Raw genomic sequence first — 18,626 nt, 5'->3', positions numbered from 1 at the left:
TGGTAATAAAACGGCAGAGAACTAAATATATACACTCAAATGGGTACAAGTAAAACTGAAGAAATCTGAACAAGATGGATAGATTTTATCAATGTCACTATCTGGTTGTGATACTGTATGGTAGTTTTGCAAGATATGACTATTGGAGGAACCTGGGTAAAGGCTACAAGGGATCTCTCTGTATTATTCTTGTAAATGCATGAGACTCTACAATTATTTCAAATTTAGAAGTTTTTTGTTTTTTTGTTTTTTTTTTTAAAGATTTTATTCATTTATTTGACAGAGAGAGATCACAAGTAGGCAGAGAGGCAGGCAGAGAGAGTGAGAGGGAAGCAGGCTCTCCGCCGAGCAGAGAGCCCGACGTGGGACTCGATCCCAGGACCCTGAGATCATGACCTGAGCCGAAGGCAGCGGCTTAAACCACTGAGCCACCCAGGCGCCCAGAAGTTTTTTTTTTTTAATATTTATTTATTTATTTGACAGAGAGAGATCACAAGTAGGCAGAGAGGCAGGCAGAGAGAGTGAGAGGGAAGCAGGCTCTCCGCCGAGCAGAGAGCCCGACGTGGGACTCGATCCCAGGACCCTGAGATCATGACCTGAGCTGAAGGCAGCGGCTTAAACCACTGAGCCACCCAGGCGCCCAGAAGTTTTTTTTTTTTAATATTTATTTATTTATTTGACAGAGAGAGATCACAAGTAGGCAGAGAGGCAGGCAGAGAGAGAGAGAGAGAGGGAAGCAGGCTCCCTGCCGAGCAGAGAGCCCGATGCGGGGCTCGATCCCAGGACCCTGAGATCATGACCTGAGCCGAAGGCAGCGGCTTAACCCACTGAGCCACCCAGGCGCCCTCAAATTTAAAAGTTTTAAAAATCATTGAAACAAGGGCATTTGGGTAGCTCAGTCAGTTAAGCGTCTGACTTGATTTTGGCTGAGGTCATGATCTCATGGTAGTGACATGGAGCCCCACATTGGGTTCCGTGCTCAGTGGGGAGTTGGCTTGAGATTCTCTTTTCTTCCTGTTGCTATGCCCCTCCCAGAATGGAGCTCAACTCAGGGCTTGAACTCACAACCCTGAGATCAAGACCTGAGCTGAGATCAAGAGTCAGACACTTAATCAAGTGAGTCACAGCAGGCACCCCAATAATATTCTGTCTTTAAAAGATGAATTTTTTTGACATGTCTTCATTAAAGCCTTTACCTCCTTTGGTCACTGGCCCTGGCATATGTTTCTTGGGGATCAACAGAACACAGTTATCCCAAATATAAACAAACCTTGGTTTCGCAGAGGGATGTTTATTTTTATCTCTATTTAATTCTGATTCTCTTCCTAATGAGGCTCACCATTTCCTTGGCAGCACACTGAGCTAATTTTTCTAGGAATTGGCTTACCAAGATTCCTAGTCTTTGGGGGCTTACAAGGGTTAGCTACAATTTACTCATCCTAAGAACGTGGTTTGGACTTTCTTTTTTTTTAAGATTTTTCTTTTTTTTAATTTATTTGACAGATCACAAGTAGGCAGAGAGGCAGGCAGAGAGAGAGGGGGAAGCAGGCTCCCTGCTGAGCAGAGAGCCCACTGTGGGCCTCCATCCCAGGACCCTGAGATCATGACCTGATTCAAAGGCAGAGGCTTAACCCACTGAGCCACCTAGGTACTCTTTCTACCTCTTTTTAAATGTAACACTTATCCACATTTAAGCTCATCTATTTTTCATCTCTCCCCACCCCCAACAGCCATGAGATTCCTGAAGTTTATAATTGAAATGATTCAGGAACTTCACTACCTGAAAAAGCTTCTGTAAAACATTTATTAAAAGGTCAAATAAGATGAGTGTTTTTACTTAAGCTCTTCTACCTAGAAGAACTTATGAGATTGGTTCCTGGAGGTAATGTTATGAGGAACCAGCATAGTACAACGCATAAAAAGCCAAAACAAAACAACGGAAACGGCAGAAAACCTCAATTCTATTCTTTACTTTCTCTTAGATGCTTAACAATTACAGACAAGTCACTGCACTTATTTGAGCTACAGCTGCTTCACCTTTAAAAACATGAGATAATTTATATACCCTATACAATACTCTCAGTAGAAACTGGGGTAGCCCCCAACATTAAACTCATTGATATTCCTAAGGAAGATGAATATTTACTTGAAATTGGACAATAAAAAGACTGTGAATAGCCTCAACAGACACAATCAGGTTTGTGTCTACCTTATAAAAGCTCAGTTTTCAGTTTTTGAGTTTTAGAACTGCAGAGAAGGAACTATGGACTGTCAGAAAGTCAGTTTGCTAATATACAACACAACATTTTCTCCCATTCCATGAGTAAAGTTTTTAAATAGCCTTGGCCTAACTTTTACAAAAGTCTCTCAAAGTAAACAATGTCCGCTGGTGACAACTTTGTCCACACACAACTATTAATGATTTGTCATATGTGACTTGTTATGTAAACTAACCTATCACCTTAGCCCCAGTAAGTTACATGAACAGTACCAAGTCAACTCAATATTTACTTTGTATTTTTATCAATTTCCAATACAGTTTTTTGTCTCTCCATCTCCAGACCCTTCTTATGGAGAGAATCACATCTGAAATCTACACCAGTCCCATTAGTGTAATGATCATGCCACTCACAACTTTAAGTAACAGACTTTCACTAAGAGATTTATAGTTTACCCTTGAATTCCTTCTAAAATCTTGAGTAGAGATACTTGATCTAATCAAGTTTAGTGATGTGGGAGAAAAATGTGTTGGAAATACTAAACAAATGCTAATATTTCTGGGATAATTCCTGGGACTTTATATTTTTCTATACTTTTTGTGCTTTGAAAAAGATTAATTCATGTTCTAACCAGGAAGAAAAAAAAAAAAAGTTAAGCATCTATCATCATTCGACCTAGAAACTTTAATCTGCTTAGGAGGAAATTCTCTGATGCTTTCATTCCTGAATGGATCCTTCACACCATGATCAAGTAGTCTTACCAATTTTCTAGCTGCCTTTCTATTTCTAACACGTCCCCTTAAAAAAATAAAAACAGGGGCACCTGGGTGGCTCAGTGGGTTAAGCCTCTGCCTTCAGCTCAGGTCATGATCCTAGGGTCCTGGGATCGAGCCCTGCATTGGGCTCTCTGCTCAGCAGGGAGCCTGCTTCCTCCTCTCTCTCTCCTGCCTCTCTGCCTACTTGTGATCTCTATCTGTCACATAAATAAATAAAATATTTTTTAAAAAATAAAATAAAAAAATAAAAACAAACAGGAAATTCTGACCATCAGCTGTACAAAGAGGCTTATCAAATTTTGTTTCTTCCCCCCCTCCCCCCGTTTCTTTCTTTAACCTAATTTCTAGGTGGCACTCACCCATCATCACTTTGTGGGTTTCTTTGTCCTTGAATGAAAATATCTGTATTTTAAAGATAGTTTTCTTCTCTCTACAGCCTCTAAGACTATGCCAAATAACTATCTGTTTTGTACAGTCCTTTTGATCCCTAGCTTTCATTTCTTTTCTTTTGGATTTCTAATACAATGATTTTTAAGCCTTTAATTTTGCAATGGGTTATTTGCTTTCTAAAATTTTTCTACTTTTCCTAATGTACATACTTGATCATAGCTCCATTTCTTAAAAGTGAATCCCCATGTGAAAGATTTTGTTCTTCCTCTCCCTGAAGAATGCTACCTTAGTCAATATATGATTACTATTTTTTGTGAGGTTGAGAATCAGATAAGATGATTTAATTTTTTGACTCAGTAAGATGCATGCACAGAGCCCATCACAGAAGTGGCGGTTGGTACACCATGATTAGGACAGTAATTCTTGAGGCTTCCTTCCCAGTTGGCTGGGAGGAAAAGAGCCAAGATATGATTACTATTAAGTAGTGCTGACCTACAGAAATTTTATCAATAGTAAAATGCAGTTTCTTTCTTTGCTTTGTAGGTTCTAAAACTGCCAACTGAAGAAGCAGTTTGTTTTGCTCAAAACCATATCTTCGCATTTGTTCCCAATGAAGTATTTAGCCAATCCATGTATAAATAAACTGCATATTATTATTATCTGGCCTATTTTTTAGCTTCCTTAATCTCCTTTAACAGCTCCAACTCAGTCATATTATTTTGATTAAGAATGCAATATTGTGGGACGCCTGGGTGGCTCAGTTGGTTAAGCAGCTGCCTTCGGCTCAGGTCATGATCCCAGCGTCCTGGGATCAAGTCCCACATCGGGCTCCTTGCTCAGCGGGGAGCCTGCTTCTCCCTCTAACTCTGACTGCCACTCTGTCTGCCTGTGATCCCTCTCTCCCTCTCTCTCTCTGACAAAAAATAAATTTTAAAAAATCTTAAAAAAAAAAAGAATGCAATATTGTTATTTAAACAAGGATCTCAATCCTTATAAAAAATATAATACCTTGCTGTCTCTATCATCCCTATCAGGTGCATAGTCTACAAGCAATACATTTCCACAATTAGTCTCCTTCCATCAAGCACCCGAGATGTGAATTAAATTATTATAAGATTATTTTGCCTACCAAGAAAGAAGGAAAAAACTTCATAGAAGAGGAGAGAAATGGCACTAATCATGTTTACGTCAGTGACACTTTTAAATAAACCTAAAACCTTTAAGTAAACCTCAGATCACATATTCAGGTACAACGTATATCTGTTGCTGGAAGAAAATGTCACTTCACCATTATGTCACCTACCCCAATGTGACCTTGTTAAAACTGAATTCCTTTCTTATATAAAGGCTCAAGAAAAAGAATATTGACAAACACTGCCCTACACTTTTCTCTTTGTCAAATAGTATTATGGAACTCATCTGAAATCCACATTGCCAAGATTTCCAGCTCTGCTAGGTCGGGAAGGGCCAACTAATACAAACCACAGAAACATTACTACTGAAAAAACAGTTTTCACTAGCTATGTCAAAGCATTTTTACTAATAAAGCAATACACCTTGGTCATTAAACGGAGATCCTTTCAAACCACTAAAATAAAAAATAACAACATACGCTTGAATTAACAGCTGCTGGCCTTAAAAGTTCACAATATCAGTAATGTATGACTGTACCAGTTAAGCACATGTAGTGAGAACCTATGACTTCAAGTTTGATATATGGCAAACTGAGAGGAAAGCCATGTGAAATTTGCTTGGAAGCCCACCTAACATTACAATCATCTGCCTAAATAAAACAAATTCTTCTTAGCATGGACCTGAGTTCATTAAGAACCTTTATTCTAGGGAAGCCTGGGTGGCTCAGTGGGTAAGTGTCTGCTTTTGGCTTGGGTCATGATCCCAGGGTCCTGGGATGAAGCCCCATGTGGGGCTCCCTGCTCAGCGGGAAGCCTGCTTCTCCCTCTTCCTCTGCTCCTCCTGCCCCCACTTGTGTTCCCTCTCTATCTCTGCCAAATAAATAAATAAAATCTTAAAAAAAAAAAGAACCTTTATTCTAGAATTGAAGTCTTTTTTTTTTTTTTTTTTTTTTTAAGATCTTATTCTTAAACCATCTCCACAACTAAGGTGGGGCTTGAACCCACCACCTGAGATCATGAGTCCCATGCTCCATGGACCTAGCCAGCCAGGCGCCCCAAAGAACCTTTATTATAGGGATGCCTGGGTGGCTCAGTCGTTAAGCATCTGCCTTTGGCTCAGGTCATCCCAGGGACCTGGGATAGAGTCTCACATCGGGCTCCCTGCTCAGCAGGAAGCCTGCTTCTCCCTCTCCAGCTCCCCCTGCTTGTGTGTTCCCTCTTGCTGTCTCTCTGTCAAATAAATAAGATCTTAAAGAAAGAGAAACTTTATTATAAAATTATATATCAAAAACAGCATATTTTTATGGAATGGCAAATAGGTCTCCTTATGCACTGCAACTGCACAAGTTGATGTATAAATAACTAAAAATAGTGTTCAGGTACTACCTACCTCAGCTACCTTGAAGAGCATACCGTACAACCAGCTGAGAGCTTGATGTCCACAAGCTGCATTCTATATAACCCAAGGACAGAAATAAGACATGCCATTTCTTGTATATTAGGTAGGAATTTTAGCTTCCAGCCAATTACCAAAGTGGCAGTCTGGCCTAAGGGATTTCTGTTTCCTATCAGCTTCATGTAAGCAAAAAAGGAACGAGGACCAGGAAAAATAATGAACAAATAGAGGGGTGAGGAAAGGGCAAGCAAGGAAATTGTAAGAAAATTCCTGTAAGAAAATTTCTTACAGGAAACTGTAAGAAAACACACAAGTCAAACAAGAGAGCATCCAGACATCATAAGACATCTTCATCGTCAGGCTAATGCATTAGGTATTGAGACTTCCAGAACACAGCTAGCTATGTGTTTAGAGGAAGTCAAAATACCAGAAACCTGAAAATTCAATTTTTAAGCTGGGAGCAGAGTGCATACTCCTTCAAAGCTTATTTTTAAAGAGCTACCCCAAAGTTGGTGAGGCCTCACCACGAAGGTCATATTGGACTTCTCCCCTTGAGTCAGGAGACAACTCAGGGGCTACCTCACCCTTTACTCTAGGTATCCAAGACCCAGTTAGCAAAAGAGTAAATCCCACCCCTCAGGGAACTGGCTACAGGGCCTCCAGTTCTACCCCTGGTGTCTTCCAGACATGACTGACTGCAATTTTCACCATGATTAACTTCCAGGAATGCCAACCAGAGGAGCAGCCAGGAGAAAAGAACATAAGGAGAAGCTGTTTCCCCCTCTATGTCAGCTGAACTCTTTGGAACAACTGCAGACACTGCCTCTTTCTCTCTGCTAGGCAGCATTCAATAACCTCAGCAAAGTGCCTAACAACCAGTAACATGCTTCTCAAGTATGCCAACTCTGTCTTATTTTTTTTTAAAGATTTATTTGAGACAGACAGACATACACAGCAGGATGAGGAGTGAAGGGAGGAGAGAATCTGAAGCAGGCTCCAAACTCAGCCCAAGACCCAACATGGGGCTCAATCTCACGACCCTGAGATCAGACCTGAGCTAAACCAAGAGTCGGATGCTTAACCTACTGTACCACCCAGGTGCCCCTGACCATCTTATTTAAAGCTACAGCCTTCCCACCTCTTTCATCTATACCTCCTCCACATACCTAATCCCCCTTACAATGTTCTACTTTTCTCACATCATTTATTGGCCTCACAATAATATGTAATTATTCATTATGCTTAGTTCTAGGTCCTTCTGTTTAAAGATAAGATTCATGAGGTTGGGGGATTTTTTTTTTTTCATTTTTTTGTTTGTTTGATTGGTTGTTTTTGGTCTATTTTGTTCACTGATAGATTTTAAGCAGCTAGACCAGGGCTTCACAAATAACAGGAATCCAATAAATATTTATAGAATGAAAGAAGTAAATAAGAAAAACTAAAAAGACCTCCCAGAGGTCAACAATACCCAGAGGGCCCAACAGTGCCTATATTCCTCTAACAGAACCAGTCTGGTTCCCATGTCTGACCTACATTGCCTCCACCTGCCATGTACTACTCCTCTCCCTCCCCAAAGTCTTCCATCAGCTAGGATATATGGTACCACAGTACTGCTGCAGGCAGTAAAAGCAACAAATGCTTGCCCTTGATTCTGAAGGATTTCTGAATGCTTTTATAGTCCTAGGTTATTCAGTTTGGGATAAAATGTGTTGAATGGAAGTTACCTTAACATAAAAGGAGGCCTGAAGGGGCCCCTGGGTGGCTCAGTGGGTTGAGCCTCTGCCCTTGGCTCAGGTCATGATCTCAGGGTCTTGGGATTGAGGCCCACATCGGGCTCTCTGCTCAGCAGGGAGCCTGCTTCTCCCTTCTCTCTCTCTGCCTGCCTCTCTGCCTACTTGTGATCTCTGTCAAATAAATAAATAAAATCTTAAAAAAAAAAAAAGAGGCCTGAAAAAAAATTACAAGAAGTTTCTGTTTTCAAAAATCAAATTCCAATTCAATTCAGCAAGTATTAATTAAGCATAAAGTAATATTCAAGGCATTGGTCGAGAAGCCACAAGGAACAGAGGAGACAGCGATGTCTCAGGCAGTTCAAAATGAGGGAGGAAAAAAATATATTCACAAATAACTAATTAAAGACAACTTGTGAGAAAGCGCTATAACAGAGCAAAGAGAGATACAGAGGAAGATGAAATCAATTTTAGAGAAAGCTGGGTGGGAAGAAAAGGGTTAAGAAAGGCTTTGGGAAGGAGATGAAATTTTTTGGTAGGCTGAAGGGTCAGATTTGAATGCTTTGGAGCAGCGAGGGCCATTCCAACAGAAAAGAAAAAAAAAAAGGTGTTGAGAATGAAAAATGTAGGATAAGCTGAAGAAAGGGCTGCAAAAAGAGAAAGAAATGAAATGGGGGCTGAGGAGGGCCAAGGTTGGTCAGATTATAGAGGATGTTGAGTGCTGGTCTATGCAGGGAATAAGGAGCCCTTTAAGGTTTTTCAGCAAGAAGTGAAATGATAAGAACTGTATTTTAAAAAATCTATACTGGGAGACACCTGGTTGACTTCGCCGGCAGAGCATGCAACTGTTGATCTGTGGGTTTTGAGTTAGAGCCCCACATCGGATATAGAGACTACTTAAAAAAAAAATCTTAAGGGGCACCTGGGTGGCTCAGTTGGTTAAGCGTCAGCTCGTGATTTTGGCTTAGGTCATGATCTCGGGTCGTAAGATAGAGCCTGGCATTGAGCTCTGTGCTGGGCGTGAAGCCTGCTTAGGATTCTCTCTCTACCTCTCCCTTTGCCGCTGCCCCCACCCCCACGCCCTGCTCTGGCATGAGTGCTTGCTCACTCTTTCTAAAAAAAAAAAAAAAAAAAAATCATGGGGTGCCTGGGTGGCTCAGTGGGTTAAAGCTTCTGCCTTTGGCTCAGGTCATGGTCCCAGGGTCCTGGGATCGAGCTCCACATCGGGCTCTCTGCTCAGCGGTGAGCCTGCTCCCCGCCCCTGCCTGCCTCTCTGCCTACTTGCGATCTCTGTCCATCAAATAAATAAACAAAATCCTTTAAAAAAATCAAATAAAATCATAAAACAAATCAAAACAAAAAAACAATGGGGCACCTGGTTGGCTCAGGCTGGCTCAGTCAGGGAGCATGGGACTCTTGGAGTCATGAGTTCAAACCCTAAGTTAAATGTAGAGATTACTTAAAAAAATTATTAAATAAAACTTAAAGGGGCACCTGGGTGGCTCAGTCAGTTAAACCACCAACTCAATCTCAGCTCAGGTCTTGATCTCAGGGTTCTGAGCTCAAGCCCCGCGATGGGTCTAAACAAAACAAAACCAAAAAAAGATGGAAACAACTACACTGGGTTCCTTGTCATATACTCGTCTAGAACCAAATTCTTTCAGGGCACTTTAGTTCATGATCATACATCTATCAGTTGATTTTTGGTCTCCCCAACTACAATTTTAAGCTATGAAAGGAGAGGGACCACGTATGGCCTGATACTTAACTGCTCAATAACAGTTGTTAAGTATCTGCCTTGGGCTCAGGTCATGATCCTAGGGGGTCCTGGGATCCAGCCCTACATCAGGCTCCCTGCTTAGCAGGAAGCCTGCTTCTCCCTCTCCCACTCCCCTGCTTGTGTGCCCTCTTTTGCTGTGTCTCCGTCAAATAAATAAATAAAATCTTAAAAAAAAAAATCAGTTAAGCAAATAAAGAAAAACTGTAGTAATACTGGGGCAGCTAGCTCACTCAGTGGTAGAGTGTGTGACTCTTGATCTCTGGGTTGCGAGTTCAAGCCCCACACTGGGCTTAGAGCCTACATTAAAAAGGATTAAAATAATATTGCAGCAGACTGTACTATGGAATAGAGTCATTAACCATGAGGTGACTGCAATAATATATGGATGAAGGCCTGAACTAGGTCAGATGAAAAAGCAAAGCTCAGTGGCAAGCTATTTAGAATAATCCAATTTTAGTGAATGATTAGATGAGGTAGGGAGTAAGAAAAAGAACCAAATTTGAGTCCAAAGTTTTGTGCCATCGTAACTGGAAGAAGTGTAATGCTTAGGAGAGAAAGGGATAGGCAAGAGTCAGAAGTGATGGACTGGAAATACATTCATAAGCAGATGCCAAATAGAAAAAAATTTTCCCTCCTCCCTCCTTCAGATTCACATACCCCAAAAGCTGCACAATAGCCATTTCTCTTCCTGTAATTCCACTTCTAATAGCATTTTTTAAAAGATTTTATTTATTTATTTGACAGAGAGATCACAAGTAGGCAGAGAGTCAGGCAGAAAGAGAGGGGGAAGCAGGCTCCCCACTAAGCAGAGAGCTTGATGTGGGGCTTGATTCCAGGACCCTGAGATCATGACCTGAGCCAAAGGCAGCGGCCTGATCCACTGAGCCACCCAGGCGCCCCTCTAATAGCATTTTTTTTTTTTTAAGATTTTATTTATTTGCTACAGAGAGAGAAAGAGAAAGAGAGAGATCACAAGTAGGCAGAGAGACAGGGGGAAGCAGGCCCCCTGCTGAGCAGAGAGCCCGATGCGGGGCTTGATCCCAGGACCCTGAGATCATGACCTGAGCCGAAGGCAGAGGCTTAACCCACTGAGCCACCCAGGCACCCCTCTAATAGCATTTTTTAAGACTGCTCTAGAAGGATCAGTCCCAGAACAAAGATTAATGCTGAGTTTCACACCAAACTTCAGAATCTGTCACTGAAATTTAGAAGGTACATTCTTGAACATCCACTTCTGCTCACATAAATGAAAGTTCATCCTAACAAAACCTAAAGTGTCTACCTAGAAGTATTGCTAGAAACATTGCTGGTAATATGCCAAAAGCCGATTAGCTGTACTTTATACACAGAATAGAGCAGACACTGATGCATTCCCCAACAAATACTCAACTACAGCCTAAGAAACTACAGATACAAGTATGCAATACAGTACCAAGCATGCAATGTGGCCTAACTGCCAGGATCTGGATTTCATTCATAGTATGGTTTGATTTCCAAAGGTTGCATGGCATCTACTCTGGCCACTTTCCAATTCAATACCCTATGCATCACTTGACACCTAAAAAACAAAACAAAAACCCATCTATAAAAACTACTTGTCACAGACCTGTACCCCTGGGGCAAATAATGCATTGTATGTTAATAAAAATAATTTTAAAATAAAAAATAAAAACTACTTGTATTTCTAATATAAATCTTTCTAAAATGTCATATTCAAGTGGAGCACTTCTCAAACTAACCTTTAGATTACCCCAAAATTAGTAATATGCTGAAGATGGCTGGAAACAAAGCAAAGCATTCCCAGGACTTTTTGTGATGAACAATAGTTCTATCCACCAGATTTTTCTGTTACAGACTGATGGATGTTTTAAATGGAAATTTATCCTGGGTGGCTCAGTCGGTTAAGGGTCTGCTTCCAGCTCAGGTCATGATCCCAAGGTCCTGGGATGGAGTCCCATATTAGGCTCCTTGCTCTGCAGAGAGCCTGCTTCTCCCTCTGCCTGCCATTCCCCCTGCTTGTGCACTCCTTCTCTCTCTGACAAATAAATAAATAAATATTTTTTAAAAAATAAAGAAATGCAAACTTTAAAACAGTGAATGCTTCTTCCAATGTTCAAAAGTAGATTAAACATGTGATTTTTGCTATACTAACAAAGAAAGAAAAAAAGACTGAAAGACCACCATCTTAATACTCAATAAATAGCGGCTACTGGAAGTCCCCACTCTAAGAATTAACTAGAAAATGCTGATAAAAATCCTAACTTGGGGAATTAACGTGGTTATGTAATTTTATTCATTTAAACTGCTTGAAAGCAAAGGTTTCTTAACATTATTGTCAATTCCACAGTTTCTACAAACACCCACCACCTTTCTATCCCTCAGTCCCTTTACAGGGCATTTCAGGGATCCTCCCTGTTAGTTATACTTTACCAAATGTCATCAATTTAGCATTTTCTGGCATAAAATCACATAATTTTATTTTCCAAACAAAACACAGTGGGCAATCATATTTAATCCCAAGAAATTAATTCAAAGCAAGTTTTCTAATGATTGGTCAAAAATGGAAAAGTACCTAACCCACCTCCACGATCAGACCCATTTGACTTAAAGATTTCAGATAAAAGAGATTTTAAAATCTTAGATTGCTGACTTAACACACAAATTTGCTTCTGGCAAATCTTTCAAGGTACAATTTCCTTCTCACAATCTGAGGTGTTTTTTCTACAGCTTTCTGATTCCCACTTCTATGGCTTGAGCAGACTAGAAAAAAATATATTTGATAAGCTGGTGAACCTGCACAATAAGGTTATAAGAGCCTCTAAAAGAAGATGGCCTAGTAAAAAATGCACAGTAAAAAGCTTTACAAACATATCAAAGAGGAGTAAGGATCAAACCCCAGAGAACCAAGGCTTTACTCATTAGCCTTCCTGTATACTGACTATATTTTTGACACAGTAATAAAAAACTTCTATCAATAAGTTGCCTGTTCTTCCACCACAATCTTAGTATCATAAAATTCTACAACTAAATGGAACCTTGAGAGATGATCTTGTTTAATGTACTCATTTTACAAATAAGGAAAGTGAAAACAGTGGAGTGACTAGCACAAGGTCACACAGCTGGTCAGAAGCATAATAGTGAGGAGATTTTATGATACCCTATTCTATTCTTTGAAAAGCTGTATTAGCAAAGAAAACACTCTTAAATCAAACAATAACTGTAACTAAGCCACACAAAAATAAAATCCATCCACATAAGGAGAACAAAGGGTTAGAACAGGAAGTACTCCAAATTAAACAGAAAGCAGCAGCATTTGTATATCCAATCCAGGAGTTTCTTAAGGGCACAACCTCACACATATTTTCTGAACCATTTTATTAGTTACTACATGCCAAGGTGTGTGACCTGGGCGTTTGTGAAGTGTATCTCCTTAAGATGAGGCCACAATGACCCTAGTGGAAAAGGTTTGAAAAATGATAACTTCTGGTATAGATAACTGACAGTACTAAAGGAACCCACAAATGTGGTGCCAATAATCAAAAAGGACTGAACTTGAAGGGGGTAGAGATATTGCTGGGAGCAAGTAATCATGAAAACGGTGTAAGAATAAAAATCCAGGAGAGCAAAGTTGGTCATACACTAATGACCAGAGAGCACAATAAAAAGAAGGCAGTTTCAGAGCTTTCCTGGCATCAGACAGCTTTCACCTGCAAAAGAAAGAAGGAAAAAATTCTCACAGAGACAAGAGAAAGATTGGAGGTTTGCTCCTGAGTGATGGACTAGATATGACCTAATAGGTATTTGCCATCTCTTATTTCTGGGACTCTGATCCAAGAACAAACAGCAAGAGGACCATGAAAAATCAGCCCTGTTGGATCTGGAGTTCTGCCTTGACAAGATATAAAGCTCATTCATAGATCTGACTGTGCTCATGAGACTGCAGTTCAACTCCTGCTGCTAGAGCAAGGGGAGGGGGAAGGAAGATAGAAAGGGGTGAGTGGGAAGGAGGTGGAAGATCTGGGTTGTGACTATAATAGCTACAGTAATTAGAGTGTTTCCAAGCTGCTGGAGAAGTCTTCAGAGCAGGGAACTAGGATGGGAGATGGGGGAGGGGAAAAAGCATGAGGAAGCAAACTACTGAAAATGCTAGGAAAGTATATTGTGATTTGTGAACAGTTTAAAACAAACAAACAACTGTGATGGCTTCATATGGGTAAATAAAAAACGTTATATTCTTTCCGAGAAGTTAATACTATACAAATAACTGCGAGACTCCCACTTAAAGCTGGTTACCAACCAGGTTTAAGCAGATAATTGCAAATGTTCCTGTCTTTGCAGTGGTCTACTGGCCCTGGCCTTATACCATTGCCTCCCTTTCCCCTAATCAATCAATCAATCTATGTATCTAAGCTCTCTCTATCCCTTAAAGAGGCTTCACTCCACTTGGAAAAGGGTTTTCTGAACTCTAAACAGTTAATATCACTTACTTTCCTTCAATCAACTGTTAATTAGTACCCAGTGAATTCAATGAGGGGGGCAGCACAGAGCCTGTTGTGTTGACCTGACACAGAAAATGACTAGAGGCCCTAAAAAAATCAGAAAATAAACACCCAAGTTATTTGTTCATACACTTTGGCTCTATGGCACTGCCTACTATAGTGGCATGAACACACAAAAGAAAAATAATATATTAACAGAAGATGATGATGGTAACCTACAAGAAAAACCTGGGAATTTGCAAAAAACCTAAAAATAGAAAGTCCTCCTCCAAGTTATAGGAAATGCTATACTTGTTTCTAAGATAAATATACAGTTGAGGTATTATTTTCTTAACATGATTTGGCTTGAGACGATTTTAGATTAACAAGTGATGTTAATCTCAGTGCCAGAAAAAAGAGTTATAAAGGTGCTAGAAGAAACTAAAAATGGAAGAGGACATCTGAAGAGATGCAAATTTCATATGGAGATTTACATTCATAAAATAAAAACACATGCAAATTTCTTGAGGGAGGCATGTCAGGTAGACCTACACAAAAAGTCAATTATATCTTTTGCATAAAACCTGCTGGGTAGTCTCCCAGTGGGTTAAATCTATTTCACCACACTGAAAGCAAAGAATTTTCTCCTTCCCATTTCCCTCTAATAAACAAGCACTAGAAAACTGAATTACCACCATTTCCTTCCCATTCATAGGGCATAAAGCCAGAAATCACAGAAATACAATAAGGCCAGCTAGACATAATGCCCTATGTCTATGGCATGTTGCTCAGTATTCTACAAGAAACATAGAGAAAGAAGAATCTTTTTTCTATCTTTTTATCTTTTTTTCCATCTTACTAACAAACCTGTACCAGACATTAAGAAATGTGAAACAAAGAGCAATTTCACACATACGAACTGAACCTAAACCACGGAAGACCCAGAATTTTCTTGTCACTGTGGCATGTGATTCTTTAACCACCTGCTCAATAATCCCTCTTCAGCTGCACAGCTGCTGCCAATTCCACATGCCCAGCTAGGCAGGTGCTTTGGTGAATTACCTGTTCCCTAGTGAAAAGAGTCCTTCACTGACACTCAGTGGGCCCAGATCCTGCCAATCAGCATCAACGATCTTCATTTTGTCAGTCACAGCCAAATTTTATGAGAGATATCATGATAGCATATTCAGCACACTATGTGATCTTGTATTTTGTGGGGTTTGTTCTTGTTGCTGTTGTTTTTTAAAGGAAACGGATTTTTAAAAATCAAGTAGAAGTGAAAATTGAACTGCTGAAAAGAAAACTTGCCACACAACATAAGGCTGCCTTATCTCAGAGTGGCCCCATCTGTCTGGCAGTATTCCCATCCATGACTGGTTTTCCACAAGGGAAATAACAATTGCTCAGCTACCTATGTAGCAGAAGAAAGTGGCAGTTGCAAAGTGCTATGGTACCTGGCAGAAAAGAGGGGGGGAAGAACTTGTGAAGTCTCCATAGTTGAGTCCATGGTTGAGCCCATGGCAGTAGTGTTCGGAGTCAAATAAATAAGGAGTGGCACTTCTAATCGCCAGAGCAATGCTAAACCCCTCAACGAATTATCCTGTTCCAGTCCTTTAGTTGCTATATGCTAATTGCAACATAATTACTACCAGGAGCCAAAATTATGCTCCTATATCCTCACACAAAATAAGCACTAATCTGCCCAGCTATCAGACCTCTCACAAGAGAACATTTTCTACCAAGAAAACCAAAGTGCTCTCTGAAAGATGGTCATAATCAGAAGACTCAGAAGACTCCCTGTGGCAAGGACCCAACTCTGAAACCACTAATTCTAATCAGGGCAAACTTAATAGGAGGCTTTTGCCTTCACTGTGACCTGACAGGATTCAGAATGAATGCCTACAACCCAAAGACAAAATGCTTTGGACTCTATTTAGGTGAGGCTTCACCCAGAGACCTTGGACAGGTAAGTTGGAAATACTCTAAAGACTGACAACACTTCTAGTAAGACTTTAAGATAGTTTGTCATCAAGAACATGTTCCCTCCCAACAAAGCCCAACACCTAAGCAGCAAGTCATCATTTTAAGAAACTCATTGAAATTAAGGGATGAGGGAGGCACATAGACTCAGCACTTCAGAACAAGACCTCTACCAAAATCAAAGGCTAAAATTCCTATTCAACAATATCCTATAGGCTATGGTTGGCTATTGTGTACACAGTGCATTGTGTGCAATTGCCCTCTCACAAGGAGTCTGATTTCTAATCTCTTCTTAAAAGTTTTCCTTAATATACTAAATGGAAACCTCATTTCTAATCCCTAATAATTTTTTACCCAACTAATAGCACCTAAATACTATCTGGACACTTCTATGAGATTTTTACAAGGATAGCGTTTTTTCTAGCTTATTCTCATCCTTCTCTCATTAACAAACCCCAAGACCTCAAATGATTTTTACGATCATCACTTTGACAAATTTCTCCCTAATACAAAGGCAGAGATGGCCTTTATGCACAATGGCAAGTCATCTCTTTCCATCAGAATTAAAATAAAGATTAAAAAGAAAGTTGTTTTGTTTCCATAGCTCTTGCCCAGATAGGCAAATTCTGCGGCTTTTTTTTGTTGTGCAATTATTACTGACCAGGAAGTCACCATTAAAAAGGTACTTGGTCCTTGACTCCCTATCTTAACCCTGCAAAGGTTTTTAGTGGTATTCCTAAACAAGCAAAAATCACTGTTGAGTGTCCAATCTGTTTAAAAAGAAATATGATGGTTCAAACAAGAGTGGAAACCTCCCCTTGGAGTCTTCTTCCTTAAAGGTCTGACACAAACATCGGATTGAGTCTCCCAGACAGGATTCCTCCACAACTTAATACAGGCTAGCCAAAGAGGCAGGCACAACATGGCTGGCATTCCCTATTCTTCTGAAAAATGTGTGCCAATGAGCTCTGCATTGTTCCTCACTCAAAAAGAAGAGCCTTTCTGTCTGGCCTCCTCCAATGGCAAGCCCCAGTCTGGAAAAGGAAGAAAATGGCACTGAGGAGCCTGGGAGATGGAGCATATCCAAAGCTCTCAGACAAGACTTGAACCTATGACCTTCACTGTGTACACAATAGGCGGGTGAGAGGGACCGGTTTATCTCTGCAGCAGCAGTTCTCAGCTCTGGGGTAGCACTCCCGATAAAATGACACAGACTATTGTGTGTGGCAGCAGAACAGTCATCTCCTCACAACAGCCTAAACCAGCACTCCCTCCCCCAAGACAAAGCAGCAGGGGTGAAATTAACTCAAGGCTGCAGAGCAAAGCCTAGTACAGAAAAGAGAGGCCTGTGGGGATTGGGGACTCTCCTCAACCCCTGGGGCTCTGGACACATGGCTAGAACAGACAGGTTTTCTCCCCCATCTTTCCCACTCTCATTTAGGTAGGAAGCTGTTTCTTAGAGAATTTAATCATCTGTGATTTGTTCAGAAATATTCCCCCTGAAGGGCTCTGATCTCTCCACCCTGTGTGAGCCTAATTCCTAGAAGCTGAAATGACTGTTTGCTGCTGCCTGTTTCACAAACACACATTAATTGGTCAGATGTGTCTCCTCCTCCTCAACCCCAGAGGGAGGAAGGAGAATCTGAGCAAAGCACAGAGATGATCCAACCGTAATTACACATAAAGGGAAAAGAGGGCAGCATGGGTTTTTCCAAACAGGACAGGGTCACAAATCCTCCCGGGGGTACAAGGAGAGCAGTTAAGGGCCAGGCCCAGGGATCCCTCCATCTTGAAGAAAAGGACAGGAGTAAATGTGACCTGAAGACTGGAAGGAGCACACACCCACAACCTACTTACTGCACGCTCCGGGCCACCTTGCCCCCCCACCCCCACCCCAAGGCCGCGCACACGTCCTGCTCCCAACCCTTACCCCTGAACCCCCCTAACTCCCTGACTAGCCCCAGCCGCCTTAGGGCCCCTCGAGATACCCAGACTCGTCACTGAAACTCTCTGGCCTGTCCCCACAACCTGGTCTGACCCTAATCCTCTCTTGGGCACCCCTACCCTGAGGGTGAACCGGCCCCGGCCACGCTTTGAACTTCACCCCGCGCCCCTCGACGCCCCCTCCCCCACCCACGCAACGACCCCCCTTTCCCCCCCAAACACACCTTCCCCTCGCTCCGCCCCAGCCCCCCAACCCCCACTTCCTCCGTCAGGCGCCGCTGCCCCCGGCCCCCTCAGCCCCGGCCCCCCTCAGCGCCACTGCCTTTCTCCTCCCCCAGCCCCGGCTCCACACAAAGCTTCGGACTCACCGCGCGGCCGGTCCCGGGAGCCGCCACCTCCGCCCGCCCGGGGCCCCGGGCCGTAGAGCCGCCGCTGCTACGGGGCCCAGGCCGCCATCCGTTCCCGCGGCCCCTCCCCCCCACCCCACCCCGCCTCAGCTCCGGCTCTCCGCCCCCTCCCCGCGCCGCTCCGCCCCGCCCGGCCGGTGCCGCTGTGTCCGGGGCCGCGGGTCCCTCAGCCGCCGCCACCGCCGCCGCCGCCGCCGCGATCCGGGACAACCAGGGCCGCCCCGAAGACCCGGAAACTGGACTCCGGGCCCTCGGATCTGGATTCCGGGCTGCTGTGGAGTCTGGAGTAGGAGTGCGCCGGGGAAACCCGGAACCTGGATGAAAGAGCCAAATCCTGGGTCTCGGAATGCGCGGTCACACCGAGCCCGGATTAGAGTCGTAGCTCTGGGAATG

The 18,626-nt window shown here is 42.2% G+C and overlaps 1 protein-coding gene across 4 annotated transcripts in view; it reads right to left on the bottom strand.

The window, feature by feature from the left end:
- ZNF609 (zinc finger protein 609) overlaps positions 1–18,375 on the bottom strand; it is a 231,450-nt gene extending 213,075 nt beyond the window's left edge. For 3 of the 4 annotated variants that reach the window (XM_046008418.1, XM_046008419.1, XM_046008420.1), the window contains exon 1: positions 18,195–18,310. The gene's annotated coding sequence lies outside the window, so the exon portion shown is untranslated. Of the gene's footprint in view, positions 1–18,194 lie in introns of all 4 variants that reach the window. The other variant, XM_046008422.1, reaches the window with a different exon arrangement.
- Between the last annotated feature and the right edge of the window lie 251 nt (positions 18,376–18,626).

The sequence above is a fragment of the Meles meles genome, chromosome 6, assembly GCF_922984935.1.
Source record: "Meles meles chromosome 6, mMelMel3.1 paternal haplotype, whole genome shotgun sequence".
Lineage (NCBI taxonomy): Eukaryota > Metazoa > Chordata > Mammalia > Carnivora > Mustelidae > Meles > Meles meles.
This window is presented reverse-complemented; position numbering and strand designations above follow the sequence as displayed.